Raw genomic sequence first — 6,706 nt, forward strand, 5'->3', positions numbered from 1 at the left:
GCTGAGTGTGAACGAATGTGGCCTTTGTTGTCTTTTCCTAGCGCTACCTCGCGTGCTTGCGGGGGGAGGGGGTTGTCATTTCATGTGTGGCGGGTGGCGACAAGAATGAATGGAGGCAGCAAGTATGAATTATGTACATGTGTATATATGTATATGTCTGTGTATGTATATATATATATGTATACGTTGAGATGTATAGGTATGTATATGTGCGTGTGTGGACGTGTATGTATATACATGTGTGTGTGGGTGGGTTGGGCTTTTCTTTTGTCTGTTTCCTTGCGCTACCTCGCTAACGCGGGAGACAGCGACAAAGTATAATAAATGAATAAAGTGTGTGTGTGTGTGTGTGTGTGTGTATATATATATATATATATATATATATATATATATATATATATATATATATATATATATATATATATATATATATATATTTTATTTTTTTTTATTATACTTTGTCGCTGTCTCCCGCGTTTGCGAGGTAGCGCAAGGAAACAGACGAAAGAAATGGCCCAACCCCCCCCATACACATGTATTTACATACGTCCACACACGCAAATATACATACCTACACAGCTTTCCATAGCTTACCCCAGACGCTTCACATGCCTTGATTCAATCCACTGACAGCACGTCAACCCCGGTATACCACATCGCTCCAATTCACTCTATTCCTTGCCCTCCTTTCACCCTCCTGCATGTTCAGGCCCCGATCACACAAAATCTTTTTCACTCCATCTTTCCACCTCCAATTTGGTCTCCCTCTTCTCCTTGTTCCCTCCACCTCCGACACATATATCCTCTTGGTCAATCTTTCCTCACTCATCCTCTCCATGTGCCCAAACCACTTCAAAACACCCTTTTCTGCTCTCTCAACCACGCTCTTTTTATTTCCACACATCTCTCTTACCCTTACGTTACTCACTCGATCAAACCACCTCACACCACACATTGTCCTCAAACATCTCATTTCCAGCACATCCATCCTCCTGCGCACAACTCTATCCATAGCCCACGCCTCGCAACCATACAACATTGTTGGAACCACTATTCCTTCAAACATACCCATTTTTGCTTTCCGAGATAATGTTCTCGACTTCCACACATTCTTCAAGGCCCCCAGAATTTTCGCCCCCTCCCCCACCCTATGATCCACTTCCGCTTCCATGGTTCCATCCGCTGCCAGATCCACTCCCAGATATCTAAAACACTTCACTTCCTCCAGTTTTTCTCCATTCAAACTCACCCCCCAATTGACTTGGCCCTCAACCCTACTGTACCTAATAACCTTGCTCTTATTCACATTTACTCTTAACTTTCTTCTTCCACACACTTTACCAAACTCAGTCACCAGCTTCTGCAGTTTCTCACATGAATCAGCCACCAGCGCTGTATCATCAGCGAACAACAAGGGAGCAAATGGGAACTTCAGTGAAGGGTGCATATGGTGAGGTGATAACAAGTAGTGGTGATGTGAGAAGGAGATGGAGTGAGTATTTTGAAGGTTTGTTGAATGTGTTTGATGATAGAGTGGCAGATATAGGGTGTTTTGGTCGAGGTGGTGTGCAAAGTGAGAGGGTTAGGGAAAACGATTTGGTAAACAGAGAAGAGGTAGTGAAAGCTTTGCGGATATATATATATATATATATATATATATATATATATATATATATATATATATATATATATATATATATATATATATATTTATTTATTTATTTATTTTATTTTGCTTTGTCGCTGTCTCCCGCGTTTGCGAGGTAGCGCAAGGAAACAGACGAAAGGAATGGCCCAACCCACCCCCATACACATGTATATACATACACGTCCACACACGCAAATATACATACCCATACATCTCAATGTACACTTATATATACACACACAGACACATACATATATACACATGCACACAGTTCACACTGTCTGCTTTTATTCATTCCCATCGCCACCTCGCCACACATGGAATAACATCCCCCTCCCCCCTCATGTGTGCGAGGTAGCGCTAGGAAAAGACAACAAAGGCCCCATTCGTTCACACTCAGTCTCTATCTGTCATGCAATAATGCCCGAAACCACAGCTCCCTTTCCACATCCAGGCCCCACAGATTATATATATATATATATATATATATATATATATATATATATATATATATATATATATATATATATATATATATATATATATATAATCTCGGAAAGCAAATATGGGTATGTTTGAAGGAATAGTGGTTCCAACAATGTTATAAGGTTGCGAGGCGTTGGCTATAGATAGAGTTGTGCGGAGGAGGGTGGATGTGTTGGAAATAAGATGTTTGAGGACAATATGTGGTGTGAGGTGGTTTGATCGAGTAAGTAATGAAAGGGTAAGAGAGATGTGTGGTAGTAAAAAGAGTGTGGTTGAGAGAGCAGGAGCAAAAGAGAGCGTATCAAAATGGTTTGGTCACATGGAGAGAATGAGTGAGGAAAGATTGACAAAGAGGATATATGTGTCAGAGGTGGAGGGAACGAGGAGAAGTGGGAGACCAAATTGGAGGTGGAAAGATGGAGTGAAAAAGATTTTTAGCGATCAGGGCCTGAACATGCAGGAGGGTGAAAGGCGTGTAAGGAATAGAGTGAATTGGAACGATGTGGTATACTGGGGTCGACGTGCTGTCAATGGATTGAACCAGGGCATGTGAAGCGTCTGGGGTAAACCATGAAAAGTTTTTGTGGGGCCTGGATGTGGAAAGGAAGCTGTGGTTTCGGTTCATTATATATGACAGTTTGAGACTGAGTGTGAACGAATGTGGCCTTTGTTATCTTTTCTTGGTGCTACCTCGCGCGTATGCGGGTTGTCATTTCATGTGTGGCGGGGCTGGCGATGGGAATGAATAAAGGCAGCAAGTATGAATTATGTACATGTGTATGTATGTATATGTCTGTGTATGTATATATATATATAAACGTTGAAATGTATAGATATGTATATGTGCTGTGTGTGGACGTGTATGTATATACATGAGTGTGTGGGTGGGTTGGTCCATTCTTTCTTCTGTTTCCTTGTGCTACCTCGCTGACGCGGGAGACAGCGACAAAGTATGATATAATAAGTAAATGAATATATATATATCGAAACCACAGCTCCAGTCTCGGACAAAAGTCCACATCATGGCCGGGTCTTAATTGACATATAAAGAGAATTATGAAACGGAAGAAGAAAAGACAAGGGAAAGTATTTACGAATTTTTGCGAAGGTGAAAGCCCTATCTTTTGACAGTGCCAGGTCATAGTTATTTGGAAAGACGGGAAGGTAGAGATTTCCAAAGCGTCGACGTGTAAGGAACGAAGCAGTTGTCAAAACAGCCCACCCTTGAGTAGCCGACGGCCACACTAGAATCATGACGCAGAAGCTTGCCGACTATTATGTAGTCTAGCACGTGGTGATGCCACACAAGCAGTTAGCTCTCGGAAGCAAAAATCAAAGTAATAACTATAGAAGAGGGAAAGTGATCCAGTATTGCGGAGTAGGGCAAGGGGGTCAAGTTTAGAAGCTAGCTAGGGACAGTTTATAAGGCAATTTGCTTTCGATGAATGTAGTGTTGAGTCGTCAGTGTATGAGTGCATTGGATTATTTGCGGAGGAGAGGAAATAGTTAAGAAAAAAAGAAAGAGAAAAAATGTAAAGGACAGGACAGAACCTTGAAGGACACTGCTGTTGATGGAAATAATGGGGAGGCATCTTTATCAACAATCTCATAGATAGATTGGCCACAGAGGAAGCTAGATATCAAGGAGCGAGGTAGGGGAGAAAGAACTCTACCTCCGAATTCCCCGCTTGTCGTAGAAAGCGACTAAAGGGAGCGTGAGCGGGGGACCGAAAACCCTCCCCTTCTTGTATTTCAATTTCTAAAAGAGGAAACAGAAAAAGGAAACAGCGGGAGAGTGCTCATCCCCTCGAAGGCTCAGGTTGAGATGTCTAAATGTGTGTGTGGATGTAACCAAGATGAAAAGAGGGAAGAGATAGTATGTTTGGGGAAAGAGACCTAGATATTCTGGCTCTGAGTGAAACGAAGATCAAGTGTAAAGGGCAAGAATGGTTTGGAAATGTCTTAGCAGTAAAGTCGGGGGGTTGGTGAGGGGACAAGAGTTACGAAAGAAGTAGTACTTCTGCTGAAGCTGGAGTTGTGGGAGTGTGTGATAGAGTGTAAAGAAGTAAATTCAAGATTGATGTGTGTAAAACTGAAAGTAGAGGGCAAGAGATGGGTGATTATTGGTGCTTATGCACCTGGTCATAACAAGAAAGAGCGTGAGATGCAAGAGTTTTGGTAGCAGCTGATGGGTGATGGGTGACTTAAATGCGAAGGTAAGTAATCTGGCAGTTGAGAGTATAATTGGTGCGTATGGGGTATTTAGTGTTATGAATGGAAATGGTGAAGAGTTTGTGGAGCTGTGTGATGAAAAAAGACTGATAATTGTGAATACCTGAATTAAAAAGAGACATACACAAGTATACGTATGCGAATAGGAGAGATGGTCAACGGACATTATTAGATTATGAATTAATTGATAGGTGTGTGAAAGAGAGACTTTTGGATGTTAATGTGCTGAGAGAGGCAACTGGTGGGATGTCTGATCATTATCTTGTGAAGGCGAGGCTGAAAATTTGTACAGTTTTCGTAAGAGAGGAAACACTGTCGGGGAGAAGCGAGTGGTAAGAGTAAAGGAGCTTGGAAAGGAGACTTGCGTGAAGAAATACCAGCAGAGATTGAGAGTAGAATGGGAAAAGTTGAGAGTAAATGAAGTGTAGGGAGTGGACGGGAATGAGAGGTAGTTAGGGAAATCTGTGCTGGCATGTGCAAGAGATGCATGTGGCATGCGAAAGGTGGAAGGTGGGCAGATTAGAAAGGGTAGTAAGTAGTGGAATGAAGAAGTTAAGTTGCCAGTGAAAGAGAAAAGAGAGGCGGTTGGGCGATACTTACAAGGAAGGAGAACAAAATATTAGATGTATAAGAGAAACCGGCAGGTGGTCAAGAGAAAGGTACAAGTGTTGAAAAAGAAGGCAAATGAGAATTAGGTTGAGAGAGTATCATTAAACCTTAGGCAGAGTAAAAAAAAAAGATGTTTTGGAAAGAGAAAGATAACCTGCAGAAAATAAGAAAACGAATGGGAACATCAGTAAAGGGGGAAAAAAGGGAAGTGATGATAGGTAGTGATGAAGTGAGGAGGAGATGAAGTACTTTAAAGGACTGTTAAATGTTTGATGATAGAATGGCAAATGTAGAGTGTTTTGGTCGGGATGGTATGCGAAGTGAGAGAGTCATGGAGTGTGGTTTGGTGAAAAGAGAAGAGGTGGTGAAAGCCTTGCGAAAGATGAAATGCGGCAAGGCGGCGGAAGTGGATAGTATTGCAGTTGAATTTGTTAAGAAAGGGGATGACTGTGTTGTTGATTGGTTGGTAAGGATATTCAGTGCATGTATGGATCACGGTGGTGCCTGAGGATTGGCGGAATGGAAATGTATAAAGGCTAAGGGGATAAACATGAGTATTCAAACTACAGAGGTATAAGTTTTTTGAGAATACCTGGTAAGTTGTATCAAACGGTGAAGGCATGTACATAGCATCATATTGGGGAGGAGCAGTGTGGTTTCAGAAATAGTAGATGATATGTGGATGAAGTGTTTGCTTGGAAGAATGTGTGACAAATATTTAGAAAAAGAGATGGATTTGTATGTGGCATTTATGGATCTGGAGAAGGCATATGAGAGGGTTGATAGAGATGCTTTGTGAAAGGTCTTATGAGGTAAGCTGCTAGAAGTAGTGAGAATTTTATTTTATCAAGGGTGTAAGGCGTGTGTACGAGAGAGGAGAGTAAATGGTTCCTAGTAAAGGTTGGTCTGCGTCAGGGGTGTGTGATGTTACCATGGTTGTTTAATTTGTCTATGGGACCTGGGAAACGAGTCAGTTGTTGTTCGACGATGATACAACACTGGTGGCTGATTCGAGTGAGAAATTGAAGTGGGTGACCAAGTTTTGAGAAGTGTGTGGAAGGAGAAAGTTGAGAGTATATGTGAATAAGAGTAAGGTTATTAGGGTCAGCAAGGTAGAGGGATAAGTTTGTTGGGATGTAAGTCTGAATAGAGAAAAATTGGAGGAAATGAAGTGATTTAGATAGCTAAAGGTAGACTTGATAGCGAGTGTAACCATGGATGTGGAAGTGATTCATAGGGTGGGGCAGTGAGTGAAGTTTCTGAGAACGATGAAGAATGTGTGGAAAGAGAGAACGTTATCTCGAAGAACAAAAATTTTCATGCTTGAAGGAATAGTAGTTCCAGCAATATTGCATGGTTGAGAGGTATGGAGGAGGAGGGCGGATGTGTTGGAAATGAAATGTTTGAGGACAATATGTGGTATGAGGTGGTTTGATCGAGTAATTATTGAAAGGGTAAGAGAGATGTGAGGAAAAAAAGTGTGGTTTAGAGAGTAGAAGAGGGTGTGTTGAAGTGGTTTGGACATATGGAGAGACTGAGTGAGGAGAGGTTAACATAGAGGTTATATGTTTCAGAAGTGGAAGGAACAAAAAGGACAGGGAAACCAAATTGGAGATGGAAGGATGGAGTGAAAAAGATTTCGAGCGATCGGGGCCTGAACTGTATATACAGGAGGGTGAAAGGCGTGCACGGAATAGAGTGAATTGGAACGTTATGGTATTCTGGGATCGA

The sequence above is a fragment of the Panulirus ornatus genome, chromosome 4 (assembly GCF_036320965.1).
Source record: "Panulirus ornatus isolate Po-2019 chromosome 4, ASM3632096v1, whole genome shotgun sequence".
In the NCBI taxonomy this organism is placed as follows: Eukaryota; Metazoa; Arthropoda; class Malacostraca; order Decapoda; family Palinuridae; genus Panulirus; species Panulirus ornatus.